The sequence below is a fragment of the Heterodontus francisci genome, chromosome 37 (assembly GCF_036365525.1).
Source record: "Heterodontus francisci isolate sHetFra1 chromosome 37, sHetFra1.hap1, whole genome shotgun sequence".
NCBI classification, from domain to species: Eukaryota; Metazoa; Chordata; class Chondrichthyes; order Heterodontiformes; family Heterodontidae; genus Heterodontus; species Heterodontus francisci.
Window position 1 is genome coordinate 14753434 of NC_090407.1, and position 19014 is coordinate 14772447.

The 19014-nt window shown below is 41.9% G+C and overlaps 1 protein-coding gene across 3 annotated transcripts in view; it reads left to right on the forward strand.

The window, feature by feature from the left end:
• Positions 1–2351: 2351 nt before the first annotated feature.
• The window catches only part of tp73 (tumor protein p73), a 171710-nt gene continuing 155047 nt past the window's right edge, over positions 2352–19014 (forward strand). For 2 of the 3 annotated variants that reach the window (XM_068017153.1, XM_068017154.1), the window contains exon 1: positions 2354–2502. The gene's annotated coding sequence lies outside the window, so the exon portion shown is untranslated. Of the gene's footprint in view, positions 2503–19014 lie in introns of all 3 variants that reach the window. The other variant, XM_068017155.1, reaches the window with a different exon arrangement.

The window sequence follows — 19014 nt, forward strand, 5'->3', positions numbered from 1 at the left end:
GTCTTTTGGCTTGTGGGAGGAAACCGGAGCATCCGGAGAAAACCAACGCAGACACAGGGAGAACTTGCAAACTCCACACAGGCAGCACCCAGAATTGAACCCGGGTCGCTGGAGCTGTGAGGCTGCGGTGCTAACCACTGCGCCACCCACACTATGTCAGGTTGTTGTTTGACTATTCTGTGGGTCAGCTCTCCCCCACGAGCCCCCAGATGTTAGTAAGGAGGGCTTTGCAGGCTCAACAGGGCGGGTTTGCTGCTGTTGTTTCTGGTGCCGAAGTCGATGCCAGGTGGTCAGTCCAGTTTCATTCCTTATTGACTTTTTAAGCAGGTACAACTAAGTGGCTTGCTCGGCCATTTCAGAGGAGTCCACCACATTGCTGTGAGTCACATGTAGGCCAGACCAGGTAAGGACAGCAGATTTCCTTCCCTAAAGGGCATTAGTGAACCAGATGGGTTTTTGCAACAATCCTTCATGGCCATCATTAGATCAGCTTTTTTAATTCCAGATTTTTTTTGTTAATTGAATTAAAATTTCACCTTCTGCCATGGTGGGATTCGAACCCATGTCTCCCGAGGGATGCTTTGGGTTGTTAGTCCAGTGATAATACCACTACGCCACCACCTCCTCTCTTGCTTATGTTCTTTGTCTCCTTCTTGTGCTGGCCAGTGAGTGGAAACAATCTAAATTCCAGTTCTGGTGACATTGCACAGCCAGGCAAGCCATGGGCGGAGGCCCAGAAATACATGGAACAGCACTGTTGCTGAGGTCAGAGCTGAAGAGGAGGCAAGAAGCCCCAGGGCTATATTATAACTATCTTTGCTCCAGCTCTGCACCCCTGAACCAGCCATTTTGCTTCTTCCTCGAGGCTTGACTCTGCCCACCTCCTCCCTTACCATGCCTGCTCTATTAATTCTCATTCTACTCTCTTCCCCCCACCTTGCCGCCACTCAGTTTAAATAGTCAAATATTGAGGTAGATTTGCAGTAAGTGGATGAAATATTGATAAAGCCAAAGTTCAATTCCCAAAATATTTTGTAATATCCTGAAATAGATCTGCCTTTTCATATCCACCAAGTTGAGCAAGGACAGGGTTGAGGATGTCATGGATATAGAAAATGTTCTTGCAGGTTCCACTTCTGGAACAGCTGCTATATTGGCTGCAGGAAATTAGTTATCTGTCTCGGATATTGCACTTGATATTTGCGGTGCAGGTTTTCCCTTTACCATTCCCAATCCCTCCATTTTCTACGCTGCTTAAGGCATTGACTCATTTGTGTGGTGCAGTTTCATAAGCAATGGATGCTCATATATGAGTTTGAGAGTGTGTGTTGCCAGGTCATTCAATCACTGAGGACGTCATAGCTGAGGTAAATCTATGGGACAGGCTTCCTACGGAGATGGTGGAAGCAGATAGTATTGAGTCATTCAGATACAATTTAGATAGATTCCTTCTAGAAAATCATATTTTGGGATACCAAATGTGAGTAATTTGAGTAAATGTACTTGGAATGAGACAGGTGATTTATGACCAATGGTTTTCCTTGTCTCATGTCTGGATCTGATATACATTAGTTAATAGAGATTGATTGCTATGATTAGTCAACAACTCCATCATTGTTGCAACTACCAGGATGGTAGAAGGCGAACTAGATGAACTATCTGCTAATTCTGATGAAGGGTCACTGACCTAAAACGTTAACTCTGCTTCTCTCTCCACAGATGCTGCCAGACCGCTGAGTATTTCCAGCATTTCTTGTTTTTATTTCAGATTTCCAGCATCCGCAGTATTTTGCTTTTATTTTAGATGAACTTCGGTCTTTTTTCATATAGAAATTCCTATGTTCCTGTGAGCCAGGAACTTCCCTCACCTAATGTCAGCACACTTGCACTTCTAACAGGTATCACTGGATAGGATCACGCATGTGAATACGTGTAGATTTTTTTTCCTTCTTGCATAACTCAAGGGCACTGAGGTTGATTATTACACTCTGGCTGAGACCAGCCAGCTTAACACAGGTCAGAAATCAAACCTGACACGTTCCTGACCTGTATAGCTTGGATACTCAATCCTTCAAACAACCGAGAGATTGGGGAAGTCGTGGAACAGCTTTAAATTCTTTTTATCCGTGGTCGTGAGTGACATCATTGAGTTGTAGATGATATTGTTATCCCACTGTCAGTCTAAACCATGATTGGCAGATCTACCAAGCACTTTAGCATTGACCCTTTCCCTTTAAATCAGGCTTGTCAGCTACTGGCTCAACTGACTGGTGTGTGTGAATGCTTTTTCTTTTCAAGTTTGCTGAGTCTCCACCCAAAGCCCAGCCTCCATGCCCGGAAAAGCCTCCGCCACACTTCCACCTAATCTTCTCCCCGGCACCAGATGCCGTCGCCATGGAGATAGGGACGCTACATGCTGGGTTGCAGTAAATAATGTGGTTTCACAATAGCAGGCCACTCCTGCTCACCAGATCCCTGTGGAGTTAAAAAAAAACACTTCAGGTACAGTAATAAGCAAGTGACGCTCTTTTTAAATGTTGAGTTAGTGCTTCTTTCTTAATGAGCTGAGGAGAAAAATGTAGAGAGAAGTTGCGTGGGGAAGGTTTTTCAGTAAATCTGGAGCTGGATTGATATCTTGTACTTCATTCAAGGCTTTGTGTTCAGAGTCTAGAATTCTGAAAGGAAGCTTAACCCTTTGTGAACAGGCACTGTTCATATCAGATATGTCTGAAGAAGTGCTTATTTGCAACTCCTCTTGTGCTTCCCAGATGGCAAGGTTGTTAAGTGTGCTCCCTAGTATGAAATTGAGTCATACGTACCAAGATTGTCACGGTTGCAATATCCAGCTTATGCTGAGTTAGCTAGCTAATCTCAGCTCGTGTGGCAGTATGAGTTATGCAGTTGGCCTCAGTGCTCCTGGGCTAAAGATAGAAAATTCATTGGGATCCAGTGATTCATGGTTGAAAGTGTAGACAGGTTGCTGAGAACAGGCTATAATGCCCGAGATGAAGGAATAGCCCACCGTCTCTCGGCTTTTTAGGCTCGTGTTTGAGGATTGGTCACTGTTGACGTACAGGAAGGCAACCACTGCCTTTAGAATAGTATCCCAGTGAGAGTGAGAACCTTCCAGGAAGGGAGAAAAGTTTGGGAACAGGAAAAAAAACCTATTTGTTGTGTTGATTTCTTTGCTGCACTCCATTCAATGTATCTGATTTTTCCATTTAAAAAAAAAATTATTTCTAAAATGATGCTGACTACATCGTAATGATTGAAACTTGACTGATCCAAGCTATTTCTGTCTGGACATAGGTAAACCTTGAGGTTTTTGACTTAAACCAACATCCTCCCCACCCTGGCAATTGCTAAATTTTGTGATCAGTATTTATTTATTTAACACTAAATAATAATCCAAAATGTGTTCTTTAAATTTGATAATTTCATTCTAATTTGTATAAATGTACTTTTAATCATACCTGATTAGAACTCTTCCAAAGCACTGATCCTCAAACTTTACCATGCAACAAACCATCTTAAAATATTGTGGCTGTCCCAGCCACCCACTGCAGGACCCAGAATTCCTTTGTGGACCTTCTAGGGTCTGGGGACTCCAGCATGAAAAGCTATGTTCCAAAGTAACAGGAAGAGCATGTTACTGGATGGTATTGTTGTTTCCAGTAGATTTAATGATTCCTAATTGATGTGTGTTTAGACTGGCCACAGCTGGTTGAATGAGGTGAGAGAAGTTGAATAATTTCACTCAATTTTTACTTTATTTGATGGAAGAAAAACAAAATATGGCTAAACAAACATTGACATTTGGCAAAAATAAAGTCACAAAATTGGAAAGCCTACTGATAATTGCCACTCGAGTTGCAAAAGAACTGTCCAAATGCAAGAGAAAAAAATTGGTTCCAATACTTATCTTTTGAATGTTGTGAGTTTATGGAATAATTTGACACAAACTTCTGAATATTTTAAAACTGCTTCAAAGTTTGTGTTTTAAAATAAAACTGAGGCTTTGCTGTATTGCGTTCTTAATCGATTTTCAAACAGTTATTCACAAAATGCCAGATAGGTAAAGGAAGGAATTTGAATCATTTTGGCAAGCTGTCACTAAGAGTGTGTAAATCTCTCTCTTAAATGGGCACCAACTTTATTGGACAGTGTTCAACAACCTTTTCTTTTTCTTGTAAAAGGACCAGGCCTGTTATTTGATACAGCACCAAAGTTTAAAAACTATTGGAAGACGGACAAGGTAAATCAGTTAAGCAGTGAGTAGATGACACTGTTATGACCAGGTGAGAAGGGATCTTGGGGGTTCCCTTTCAGCCTTTGCCTGGTTTAACCCTAACAGGATCTAATTTTAAAAACACCATGTTTTTAGCTCCCCCTTAGTGAATCCTTGTTCACTGCTCCAATTGTAAGGCAAAGAAATCAGCAGCTTTCCTTAGATTTAAACAAGAAAGGTAGAAGTTTATTCATGTTAAATCCTAATCTGGTTGACGACCATGAATATGCGACACAACCACGCTAGCATGCATACGCGATAAACACCCACACCGATAGAGACAGAAAAAGTAAAAGGAATAAAGGGGAAAAATTTGAGGTAATATTTGGTAGTTACATTCCTTTAAGTTCCATATGGAGTCTTTGGTTGCTGGTAAGTCTTGCAATTCGTTGGGGCCCAGTTCACGCTTCAACTTGTTCCGATGTAGGAGTCTTTTCTCTCTTGAGGTTTATGTGTCTTTCGTGGGTCCGGTGCCTTGGGAGAAAGCAAGAGAGAGACTTGCTTGTTTCAGCTTCAGTTGCAACTGCCTTCTGAATTCAAACTGTCCTGTGGCTAGTTCAAAAAACCTGGACCAGCCAGTTAGTCATGTGACCAGCTGGTTTAACTAGGCCTGGCTCTGTGGATTGTATCATCTTCGCAGTCGTCCTGGAACGTGAGCTTCCTCACCTTCAATGTCTAGTGATCACAGCCCATTTTGGGTTAAGTGGACCAGGGAATAGTTCTTTGTCTCTCCAAGCACTGTCTGTTAGTATGCAAATATTTTTCCAGCCAAGTGTCTGGTGATTTTTTTTAACAAGTCCTTTCTTCACTCCAGCAACAGTTTAAAATCAATGTTCATATAACAAAATTAATATGCCTCATTCTTGGCAGGTGGGGGGGTCTGCATGACACCACCAAGTTTGAACGTGAAGGGCCAGATTTTAACCCATTCAAAACCCATCTACTTGCATAGAGTTAAAATTGGACCCTAAAAGTTTGAAGATTGCCAGTCAAACAGGTAATAGATCTTTGCCATGTTTTCAGTGGTGCAAGATCACCTGACCAAGTACCTACAGTAGCTACATAATCCAGTGTATGCAGTACTTACAATGTGCCAGTACCTATACTGTGCACTTCATGAAGTACCTATACATTTCAATATATACAGTAACTGCACTGTTCAGTACATATACCTACACACTCCAGCATGCACTGTAACTGCACTGTACATGGAGTGAAGACATGTATTTGGCAAGGCTCTGCCCTCCATTGTGCAATGCTGATTTTCTGTGATAGAATGGAAGGAGGCAGGAACTTACTGCCTAGAACAGGAAAGTGTGTTTAAATGCCATGCCAATAATAAGGGCATGATGTAATAACCCCTCCTGCATTGTTTTACAATGATTCTGCAATATTTTTTATTGTTTCATGGGATGTGAGAGTTAGCAAGGCCAGCGTTTGTTGTCCATCCCTAATTGCCCTTGAGAAGGTGGTGGTGAGCAGCCTTCCTGAACTGCTGCAGTCCATGTGGTGTAGGTAGACCCACAGTGCTGTTGGGAAGGGAGTTCCAGGTTTTTGGCCCAGCGACCGTGAAGGAACAGCGATATAGTTTCAAGTTGAGATGGTGTTTGGCTCAGAGGGGCACTTGCAAGTGGCGTTGTTCCAAGGTGTCTGCTGCCCTTGTTCTTTTAGGTGGTAGAGAATGAAGAAGACCAGTAGATCAGAAGTAAAGAATGTGCATTTATAGCATGCCTTTCATGCCTCAGAACATCCCAAAGTGCAACACAATCAATTGATAACTGTTCTTTCTGCAGAGTAACCACTATGTAGGCAGATTCAGTAGTCAGTTTGTTTGAGAATGGTACCAGGAATGAGGGACTTCAGTTATGTGAAGAGACTAGAGCGGCTGGGATTTTCTTAGAGCAGATTAAAGGGAGATTTAATAGAGGTATTCAAAATTGAGGGGTTTTGATAGAGTCTTTAAGGTCTGCAGCAGTACACATCTTCCTAACTCAAGTTTGGAGCAAGCAGTAATTCTGAGGCATTGGTCCTGCCCAGTGCTCACCCAGTCCCTTTAAATTGGTTCTACTGGAACAACAACCAGGTTCAGTGGAAGTCAAGTGCATGAGAAAATTGCACAACCTAATATGCTGCAGTTGGGTTAATGGAAACTCCCAACTATGGACTGGCTGCATAAAAATGCAAGTTTCTCATCCAGTTGGTTGTTGGATGATATGATAGGCAAGCAATCTGCAAAAACCAGATCTGATAATCTGATCTGCTAATTAATCAGGGAAAGCATTCAGGACAAAAGCTGCTGCATCACTCAGGGTGATATGACATCATTTAAAAGTTGTTGATGACCTATTCCTATAGTTTATGGGGTGGCTGTTAAACATGCCTGCCTGGAGGAAATCAAGTGGATAAGCAATTAAAATCTGTCAGGTGATGCAGCTTCCAATGTCCCACCATTTACACTTTTTTAGACAGATAGTTAAGCCACCTTACTGAAGCTGGTGGGATCTTTGTTAAATATGAAGATGATGGTCTGACAATGTCTTTGGGCCTTGCTGGCAATTTTAACTCTGGCCTGAGTAAGGAAGCTTCTGCAGCTTTACCACGAGATAAAGGCCTGTCAGAAGACACCATTCAAGGCAAGTTTTTTACCTATATTTTTGGGGCCAGGAGAAGCAGGAGTGCCCTTTCAGCCCCACAAGGAAAATTCAGACCTCCCCTGCGGATTCCCTTACCCGCTGCTACCGCAAGATGTCCCCCGAACACCCATCCCCACACTGACCTAGGTGTCGTCGGGCAGCTATGGGTTGCCTAATTTTCCACAACCTGGCTGCCACTACCCGCCCAGTTCCTGCCTGTTTCAGCAGGAAATTAGCCAGTGGCGTGCGAATGAGCTCCAGCGGTTAAAATTGCTGTAGCCTCATTCTGCTATAGAAGGGCAGAAAATTAACACCAACGCAAAACTGACTGCAAGTTAAAATCCACCCTTATGGCTGTGAAGATTTGAAATTTATTTTTGATCGTTTTTGTTAAATAAGGAAGTACTCGTTTTGTACCAGTTTGACTTCAAAGGAAAAAGTGCCAGCAGTCTAGGTTTTGTTGTTCCCTTGTTGCTGCACTGCTGTTGCAGCTGGAAGCTATAGGCTTTCCAGGCAGTGAAAGTTTTCAACAGTTATAAATTTCAAATAGTAAAACTTATTGGAGAGAACTGCCAAGGGCAGAGGTTGGGGATGACATTTATTGTTTTGGAACTATTTTAAAGTACTTTGAGGCATCAGTATCCCGTTATGGGACTTATTCTGCTGATCGATCTATTTTATTTGTTTTATTTCTTCTTGTTAATAAATGATCCTTTTTCAGCATCTGTAAGTTTGTTATCTTCCACTAGTTTCATAGAGATCAAGAGTTGCAGGGGAGCTTTACCCAGTGCCTTAAAAAAGTGTTCATTGCTTGCCTTGGGCACACTACCTCCTAAAAAGTAATTTCTTACCTGGGACACCAACTTCTAGATACTTTGCGCATAAAGGCTATGTTTGTCCCCGTAATGGCAGTGTTCTGGAAGGGCAGGACTTGTAACCACCCCTCCATCACTGCCAGAACTCCAACCCAGGAAATTAGGTTATGGCTCATCTTCTGTTCACAACAGGCTGCCAGAAAAATTCCTGCCATTATCCGGCTTCAAAATCGCAGCATTTCTGCCGCAGAACCACCACGAGGGCTAGCCATGTGGTTAAAGGGGCAGGGAAGCACTGAAGATCTTGAGACAGTATCTGTAGGCAATGACTGTGAAGCAAACCCAAGAAGGAAAATACAGGCATGATTGGAGGGAGATGAAGCCTCACTAGGATACTCAACGTCATAACTACTACTTCCCTTGGAGCAGAAGTGGCAGTAACTATAGTGGACAGGAGGGAAATCCAGCAGGAGCCCGCCCCCTGTGACAGGTAGTAAAGGAGCATCCAGTGGCCGTCCCAGTAGGAACAGGGGGAGGTAAATCCTCAAGACCCATATTCTCTGCCATTATAGATCCTTGCCAAACTTTAATTTTCGTCATAGGAAGTGCAAGCTTGCTCATGGAAGCTAACCTTTGTGTCAATTGCATGTAGTATGTATCAGAGAGAACCAAATTTGTAACACTGTGCCACTTGCCAATTTCCTCCTTTTCTTCCTATGATGAAGTTCAAGGCCTCCTGGAAGCTTCCCCACTTTCTCCATGGAATAAATAACTGCAGTTGACACCAGATGTTACACTAGGGAATGGTGGATTCAGGATTCACAGGCACAATTTCTTGAAGTGCATTTTCAGGTGTTGTCCTTGGCTTCTGCTTGGCACCACGATAAGACTCCTACTTGAAGGCTGAGTCAGAACTCATTCAACAATCATATGTGTTGACAACCCTCAGGAGATAAACTGGGAAGAATCTACATCAGTGCGAGTTGGATATAGGCAACTGGATGGAGTGGGTTCAATGGGATATGGCTGTTTTGGCAATCTTGGGTGCCGCTGGTCATCATATATTTTTACCATGGGTGGACTGAGCAGCACAGGTCAGTAGTGTCATTAGTACCAAAGCAAAATACTGCAGGTACTGGAAATCTGAAATAAAAACAGAAAATGCTGGAAATACTCAGTAGGATTGGCAGCTTCTGATGAAGGATCATCGACCTGAAATGTTAACTCTGTTTCTCTCTCCACAGATGCTGCCAGACCTGCTGAGTATTTCCAGCATTTTCTGTTTTTATTCCAGCAATGTCATTATTTTTAATGGTGGACTGCACAGATCTTACCCCAACATCCGGGAAAGTTCAGGGTCAGACATATTAATATGCAATGCATCACTTACCTGTCAGTGCACAAATCTCAGTGTTGCTGTAATACAAACGAGGCAAAAACATATCATCACCTCACCTAACCATAAACTTATCCGCATTGCAACAGTCATGCATTTCAGAAGTAACTCATTGTGCTAAGAGACATTTTAATGTACAAGTATTATTAGTTACTAATACTGTGGAATTGCTTCACTGAAGTATGAAAAAGAGTCAATAACACTCGAGCATCTGAGATTTTCATGTAAAGAAAGCCACTAAGTATTCTGCACTCATCTCTGTTGCAGGAACTGCCTCAGACAGGCTGGACCTACCTCATGAGTGTGGCAATTCGTGGCCTCTTTGAGAGGTATTGAAAGTATTAATTGTTCATTCAGCAAAGGCTGTCAATACAAGTTGTAAAGGGAGGAGGAATGTGAGGCTTACAGTCAGAAAGCTAGGACTTCGTATTACATGATCACACCTGTGTATTAATCCATCCTGCGATGCAGTGAGGAGAGACAGAGCTAATAGTTAGCTGGCCTGCGGTGGCCTGCGGGGAGGGGGGTGGTGTGGGGGTGGGTGGTGAGATTATTGTATAGTGTAATGCAGGAGGTGAGTACAATTATGAAGCCTATGCTTCTCCCAGCAGCTTATTCAACTTACAACAGTATGTTATTACAGAGGCAGCCACTCCATCTTGTTGCAGTCAGCACCTAACCTCAACAGGATTTCAGCATAGGATCAGCATATAACAGGGACCCTCTCTATAATACTGGCTTCATCTCTATTTAGGAAGTGTATAGCATTGGATCTGTTACAGATAGGTTATTACAGGCAGAGAACTATAAGCAACATGGCTTGGCCAAAGATGAGTAATATAAGCTAATGTTTCAGGTCAGTCACCTTTCACCAGATCATCGACTGGAAACTCTGTTTCTCTTTCAATGGATGCTATCTGACCTGCTGAGTATTGCCAGCATTTTCTGTTTTCAGATTTCCAGCATCTCTGGTATTTTGCTTTTGAGTAATATAAGTTATTTGGTTTGCAGAAGATTCTTGTTGTGCTGCATTACCTTGCTGATGATGGGAACAGATTTTGTAGGACATAGAATTTCTTTGCACACTAGAAGACCAATAAACCTGTCCCTTCTTGATAGACAGACTCTACCTACCCACATTCCTGCCCTATCACCTAATCACTTCTGTCTTCAGAAACACATTTAATTGTACCCTGTATAAATGGGTTGAAGAATACGTGTCAGACGCATTTATACTGTCCCCATCAGCAGCCTTCCCTAGTGTTATCCAGCTGTATTACCCACTGGGGTTAAAGGTTCCCCCGACTTCCCTTCTTACTCTTAATGTTTTCATATTTAAAATGCATCCCCTGGTATCTGAACATTTTCTCATACTGGACAAATTGCCAGGCTAAGCTTAAATAAAAGCAAAATACTGTGGATGCTAGAAATCTGAAATAAAAACAGGAAGTGCTGGAAATACTCAGCAGGTCTGGCAGCATCTGTGGGGAGAGAAACAGAGTTAATGTTTCAGGTCTGTGATCTTTCATCAGAACTAAGCTTTGTTACCTCCCTTAATAATTTTGAAAAAAAAACTATTAGAATATAGTTGAAGTCCATGACAAGGTGCATGATCTGAGGAAGGAATAGCCTTTTCTCATTCTATGTCGCCTTTGTGTTGTTACATCAGAGGTCATAATGGTACATGTTACTGAATATTCATGTCTTCCTGATTGGAAAAAGGGCCATAGTCTATCCATGTTATAGGAATATATGCTGCATTGAGAAGATGTTTATTTGGTTCTGCATTAATGAGGGAGCCTTAAAACATTTGTGTTATAATGAGTGTCATAGAGAGAAGGGGTCATTTTGACTTTGGGTGATAGTGTAAAATGGGCAATATCGATTCAGCAGTGCATTATACATCTCTCACCTTTTTTATTTTCATTTGTCAATTGCTGTCAGAGAGTTTTATGGTTTTTTAAATTCCCATGCAGACTATTGTCTTAACCACATCTCCCTTATCCTCTCCACCCTTGCCTCCAACAAATGTGAGGACTTCTTTGTCACTGAGTTTGGGGCCTTCTGTTCCGCTTCCTCTGCCACTTCCTTCCCTTTCCTTAGCTCACTAGGCCGAACTTCCTGCAAAGTTTCCCCTGGCCTCAACCGCTCTGAACTGAAATCTTTCTCTAGTTGTTCTCCATCTCCCTTTATGGCCCCCCTGTCCTAATATCTCCTTATGTGGCTCGGTGTCAAATTTTGTGTGATAAAGCTCCTGTGAAATGCCTTAGGACATTTTTACTACATTAAAGGTGCTATATAAATGCAAGTTGTTGTTAGAGTTGTAGAAGAGAATGCATGCCTGACTGTATTACAGTGTGGTGATAACTAGTCATTAGAAAGTTCTAGATTGTTTATGGTACTTGCCTGTTATAAGTTTGGATGTCATCTTTAATCTCCTCAAAGATCCCTCTAGCCATGCATTTTGCAGTGGCTGAGACAGCTGTGCTGATAACTTGCTCTCACGCGGCCATTGCCAGCTATGACCAATCACCAGAAGCATGCAAAAGGAGCAGGTGGATGCTCCCCATCCAGTTGACCCATTTGCTTGTTGCCATGCTGCTAACAGTGCTTGTGGCTAAAGCACCAAACATACAGTTGCCCATTCCCAAGCAGAGGTGTCTGGCCTCTGCTTTAAATTCCTGCTCCTGCCCCCTTCCCTCATGCAGCAGTGCAGTTGATCAGAACCTCAGTGTGTTTAAGTCATTCTCCTATTGATAAAATAGTCAAAAACATTGGGCTATATAATTCAGCTGGTAATTAGGTAAAGAGCTGTTACAAAGATCGAACAGGGATTGTATTCCGAACTTTTGTGGCACATCCTTGAATTACACTTTGATTTGCATGAGATACTTTAATCTTGTATCTCAACTTTACTCAGCGGGAAAGAGGAAAAGCAAGAAACAGTTACAATAGCTCTCATTCATATAGCAGGCTGGTGGGGTGGGGTGTGATCACAGTCAGGGCAGTGGGAAGCCCAGGTCAGGAGAGGCCCAAGGCTTCTGAGTGGGCTGGGAGGAGCAGTCCTGCTCCTATTGGTGCACAAGGAAACTTTTTCTTACCGTTTCAACTTTCTTCTTGGTCTGGAATGGGTCTGCTCCTTGTTAGTGCCAGTTTTCCCTGTCAGGGACGGCACTGGGCGTTGAATCTACGACTGTGCTTTAAAATCTCATTGGATTCTACATTACATCATCAGACCCCTGCCTTTGTATTTCCATAAGGTCCTCGCCTGCCTGAAGCAAGAGCCTTGTACACTGCCCAAAACACATTTGTTAAATGGCATAAGGCACAAGTGCAACATGGACAAGGCCAGTGCCACACTGCCATTAATTTTATTCCCCTGCATAACCCATTGTCATCAGGCAAGGGGTGGGGGGTTAAAATTGGGCCTTTAGATTGGGGTGGAGAGAATCTTCCACTAGTTCCACTGGAAGCAAACCTGCCCAGAAACTGAATGTGCCACCACAAAGTGCATAATAACAGATCATGTTTTATCAGAGAGTGATGCTGTAAAGCACACCTCAGTTTGTCAGTGCAACATTTGAAGGTGTCAGCTCTCACTTCAAATCCAGTAGGTTCTAGGTTTGAAAATCAGACTTCTTCCTAGTAGCAAGATTGACTGTTAGAGGGAGCTGATTATCAGTGCAGGGTCTGAGGATGTGCCGTAAGCTCCTTTCCTCTGGAATGTGGATTGATAACTTTCTTTTAATTACTACTTTAATATAGCAAAATATCCCAAATCTCTTCAAGGTTGAGGTCAGACTAGAGTAGTAAAGGAGTGGGACTAGGGGAAGTGGCCAAAGGCATTATTGAAGAGGCAGGTTTCACTGTGTATTTTGGAGGATTTCATAACAAGAGCATAAACACCTTCTTTATAAACAGGTGGTATTTAAACTTTTCTGTACAAGTGGACCTCTGCAAACATTGACAGACTCTATTGCCCTAACTCTCAGGCAGTGTCAGCTACACAAAAGAAAACAGTGCTGTCATCACAGAAATTGGTTCTAGTAAGTTAACAAATGGGGCGGCACAGTGGCGCAGTGGTTAGCACTGCAGCCTCACAGCTCCAGCGACCCGGGTTCAATTCTGGGTACTGCCTGTGTGGAGTTTGCAAGTTCTCCCTGTGTCTGCGTGGGTTTCCTCCGGGTGCTCCGGTTTCCTCCCACATGCCAAAGACTTGCAGGTTGATAGGTAGATTGGCCATTAGCAATTGCCCCTAGTATAGGTAGGTGGTAGGGAAATATAGGGAAGGTGGGGATGTGGTAGGAATATGGAATTAGTGTAGGATTAGTATAAATGGGTGGTTGATGGTCGGCACAGACTTGGTGGGCCGAAGGGCCTGTTTCAGTGCTGTATCTCTAAAAAAAAAATATGCACATCACATTCCTGGACCCAGTTGGAAATCTGATGACCTCATGGACCCCTTCAGATCCCCCTCTGGAGCCACTTGCACTATGAACCCCAAAGTTAAAATTGATCTGTTGTATGTAGTTCACAAAGAAATCATTCCCCATGGACTGTTCCATCCAGTGCCTGATGGTGAATGTACAGTGGTCTCACATCTGATGCATTGAGTTTTAAAATCCCCTCTGAGTTACTTGCACTATTCATATTTTTTCAAATAAATATTAACCAGTAATTAGCAGATTTATTGCTGTGAACAAACTTCTGTAAACTTTGCGTTGTTATGCTTTTTGCGTTAATGTGCATTTTGACCCTACCTATTGTGTTGCTGTAACTGTGACCTGACCTGAGCCAGGACAAGTTCAATCATATCTGGGATTGTTTTTCATTTGTGGAAGTGCTGGACCATGCTATGCCCTGGAAGACTGGGGTAATTTGATGAAGGGGAAATTGGCAATTTTTGAGTTTGATGGAGCAATTAATTCAGCTGTGTCATATTGTTGCTTTAAGAGGTGCTGGGTCATACAGTAGGGCTAGCACACTTCAGAGAGTATGTTGGTTTCCCTAGTGCCCAGTATTAAAACAATGAGCCTATTCCCAGAGCTTGCTAACGGCTCAGTGAATAAAGCCAGAACAGAATGCAAGATTGAGCCATAGAGACTAGAAGGTCCCAGGTTTACTCTCCAGGACTGAGTTCTGTTAGGCTGCTATAATTGTCCTTAGCACCAGGAAAGGCAAAAATCATCCAGAGTACTCACTTGAAGACATGTTTGTGTTATGTGCATTGGGTGAAGACTGTTGAGTTTGATTGGGAACCTGCTTCATGGTCAAGTAAATAATTTCTAGATTAACTCATGAAAAATGGCTGCCTTTGCAAAAAGGTCTCAGAAATGCTTATGGAACTGTACCCAAGCAAGTTTTATGTCTGTTTATGATGGGAAAGAACATTGAAAGGATAAATCTATTTCCTTGGGACAAACTGATAAAAGACAAGTTCATGTCCAATGTATGAAGAATTGCTTTCTGACAAAGAGTGGCCAATATCCTGATCTTCTATAGCACTGGAGGCAAAACCTCTGGAGACATTCAAGATGAAGTGAGATGCTGTGATGTGGAATTGTTGATCTGTATGGAAGTTTGAGCTTTTCCTCATCTGTACTTTCTGGTCTTTCCAAAATCGTCTTTGGACCTTCCATTTTCTTAGAAACAAATATTTTCTGGGAAAATGGAAGGTTCAACGATGGTTTGAGACTCAACGCAAATGAAACTGTACCAAATAGGATTGGTTCTTGTGCAATTCCAGGTGGGGCAGCAAGTCTTCAGCATACCCAGCATTGTCATTGCACATATTTAGGGGGAAAAAAATAATGAAATAGAGGAAGGTATTGGAATGATGTAAAAACCTTTCCATCGTTGTTTAGTTTGCAGATAATAGTCAAGTTGTGCAGGAAGGAAAGGAAAAAAAATGCTATGCGGAAAGATCTTGCAATGAGACAGGTAATTTTCAACTAGAAATTGATATTGATAAATGTGAGGTCATGTACATTGATTAAAAAATGGCAACTGAGAAGGATCCCAGGTTTGCTTCCTGGTCAGTGCTGCGCTAGTTGATCCAAGAGGATCCCAGATTTGAGCCCTAGTTTAGTACTGAGAGAATGCTGCACTGTTGGAGGTGCTGTTTTTTGGAAGAGACGTTAAATTGAAGCCCTGTCTGCCCTCTTGGGTAGGCGTAAAAAATCCCATGATGCTATTTGAAGAAGAGCAGGGGAGTTCTGTCTGGTATCCTGGCCGATATTTATCCCTCAAACAGCATCACTAAGACACATGTAAAACAGATTGTCTGGTCATTATCTCATTGCTGTCTGCAGGATCTTGTGTTCAATTTATTTGCAGGATTTCTCTAGATTACAGTAGTGATTACACTTCTAAATTACTTCATTGGCTGTGAAACACTTTGGAACGTCCTGAGGTTCTGAAAGCTGCTATGTAACTGCAAGCTGATTCTTTCTTTCACAATAAAAGATTGATTTTTAAGAAAAATAAGCACTTTTACTAGGCATATTGTCAAGCATCTCAAAATACTTTGCACAGTGAAATACTTTTTGAATCTCATTGACTGTTGTGTGGACAATTTTCACCAGGACCTTACATACTGCAAGGAAATGAATGACCAGTCAATCTTGTTTGGTGATATTGTTTATGGGAGGAATGTTAACTAGGACACCAAAAGAATGTCCTGCTCTTCCTTGAATAGTGACACCATCATCTTTAATGCCTACTTGAACAGGGAAATGGGACTTTGTTTAATATTTTACCCAAAGAACTATTTTGCCCATAGTACAAGATTGAGCTCCCAGGATAACAACAACTTGCACTTATATAGCGCCTTTAATGCAGTAAAACATCCAAAGGCACTTCACAGGAGCATCATTAGACAAAAATTGACACCAAACCACATCAAGAGATATCGGGTCAGATGACCAAAAACTTAATCAGAGGTAGATTTTAATGAGCGTCTTAAAGGAGGAGACAGAGGTAGAAAGACAGAAAGGTTTAGGGAGGGAATTCCAGAGCTTAGTGCCTAGGCAGCTGAAGACATGGTAGCCAATGGTAGAGTCATTAAAATCGGGAATATGCAAGAGGCCAGAACGCGAGTGGGGCAGCGACCTTGGAGGTTACCGAGGAGGACTGCTTCTTAAAGGGGATTGTAAATTCAGAGCTTTTATGGTTTTCTGCTGAGCTGTCATACCAATTGTATTTTTTTCCCCAGCCTGTACGCACTGTGCTTCTCAGTTAATGGCACAAGATGGATGGCTGTAGGGAAGTACTTGTTTGCGACATTCTAACAGAGGAGGCAGCTGCTGGCTATCTGAAGTAACTGTTACATAATCCTTCCTTATCAGAGATGCAGTGTGCAGCAAGTAAAAAGGAACAATCCATTCACATCTGGGTCTGAATGGTTAGTTGTGTCTCAGTATTGGCTTTCGAACATGTACAGTAAATACCTGGTAACTGGTAACAATTCATTCTCATTGAGTACTGGATAATCTGTGTTTCTCAGTGACCACTTCTGTAGACGTACAGTACAGGATGGATTAAAAAGAGTAGTTCACTGTCATTTAAAACACTAAAATTTATGAATATCTCATTTTCAGCTCCTGTAGGGATAGTACATACTGGACACAGGACCATGTAGCTTTACAACATGTCCTTGTAGAATTATTATGCAAGGGCAAATGTCATGGAATCAAAACTCTGTGACTGCTGGTTAATGAGTTACCAAGATGTTGCCAAGATATGAGGCCGATCAAGTCCCACCAGCATGACTTCTAGAAATTGAGGCAGTTATTTTAAAAAAACATGATTTAACTTTACTATTTTGATTGCCACTACATTGAGTTCACAGCCTTGAGAAATAACTGAGCACAAGTGTGTGAAGGAGGCTGAATTAAACTGCATGTTGAAGTTGCCCAGGTTAATTACTCAATTTCACTTTATTAATCCAACTCTCTTCATCAACAGACTCTGCATCTTTCCCAAACCATTTCTAGGCCTTGCTCCTGTTAACGTCTTTTCAAAGAAAATGATCCATAAAAGTTCTATACGCAGCAAACCTGTCGACATTGTGGGCCGAAGGGCCTGTTTCAGTGCTGTAGCTCTAATCTAATCTAATCTAATTGTAAAGGGAGAAGACAAGTTAACATTTCAAGTGAAATTTTTCATCAGAACAATTTCCCACCTGAAATATCGCACAAGATACAGTCTAGTCACCTCGTCACTAAATTTGAAAATCTCATACCCTATTTACCTTATACACTCTGCAGCCTTTGGGGGAAAAGGTTCCAGATGCTTACATCGACTGGGTAATTTTACAAATTTGTGCTCAGAGTGTGGGGAAGCTAGAAAAGCCTATGAGGGAGAAGGGAATAGAGGGTTATGCTGATTGGTTTAGATGAGGAACGATGGGAGGAGGCTCAATTGGAGCATAAACACCAGCATGGACTGGTTGGGCTGAATGGCCTGTTTCTGTGTCGTGCATCCTATGTAAAAAAAAAAGTAAAATTAATTAAAATTTCTCCTTTAGAGTCTAACTTGATTTATTGAAAGTATTTAGAGCCAAGGTCTTACTGCAGGACAGCACTAAGGTCAAGAAACAGACAAGAGATGAGCTGAATCAAGAAGTAGCATCAAGCTTAGGTTTAAACACCTATAAATTGTCAGAGGAAGGGAAGATTGAGGAAGGTAAGGAGTTGTACACTTTTGAGATTGTCACAAAGAATGTGTTAGAGTAGGAGTTGGTATGAAACAATTTTAACACAGTGAGTATGGAAAGAGGAGGAGGGAATTGTAGGTTAGTATTTTCGGAGTTTAGGAGGAGCAGGGGAGGAAAGTTCAGAGGATGACTGAACCCAAACGTAAAGATAAAATAGAAAGAGACAAATAAACTTATAAAAGAGGAGAGATTGGAGGCCAAAAGTGATGGAGGAATTGCTGATCAAACAACAAGCTTTCATTTATATTAGAAGAGCCTTTGTTGTTTTCCTTAGCTCAGCTGAAAGATGTACCCATAGAATGCCTCTTCTGGCCCAGCAAGGAAAAGGTTCTCACTATCATTTGTTTATCCAAGTTTTGTGGTCATCTTATGAACATAGGAACAGGAGTAGGCCATTTAGCCCCTTAAGCATGTTCTGCCATTCAGTGAGATTGTGGCTGTGACCTAACTCCATATACCCGCCTTTGTCCTATATCCCGTAATACCTTTGGTTAATGAAAATCTATCAATCTCAGATTTAAAATTAACAATTGATCTAGCATCAATTGCCATTTGCAGAATAGAATTCTGAACTACTTTGTGTGTAGAAGTATTTCCAAATTTCACTCTTGAAAAGTCTGGCTCTAATTTTAGACTATGCCCCCTAATCCTAGGCTTCCCAACTAGTGGGAATAATTTCTCTTTCTCGACCCTACCTGTACCCCCTAATACCTTGAAAACTTTCGACTTCAGTCAAATCACCCCTTAACCTTTTAAGTTTCAGGGTTTTGTGTAATCTCTCCTCGTAATTTAACCATTGGAGTCCAGACATCATTCTGGTAAATCTACACTCCACTGCCTCCGAGGCCAATATATCTTTCCTAAGGTATGGTACTCAGAACTTCTCACAGTACTCCTGGTTTGGTCTAACTGGACTTTGTACTGCTGAAGCCTGACTTCTAGTCTTCTAGGTATAAAGGCCAGCATTCCATTAGCCTTTTTAAATTATTATTTCTTTATCTGTTCATGCCATTTTCATGATCTATGTACTTGGACCCCAAGTCTCTTTGGACCTCCACAGTTTCTCACCTTTTGCCAGTTCGAACGTACCCTGTTCTATCCTTTTTTAGGTTCAAAGTGGATGACCTCACATTTTCCTACATGGAAATCCATTTCCCACAGTTTTG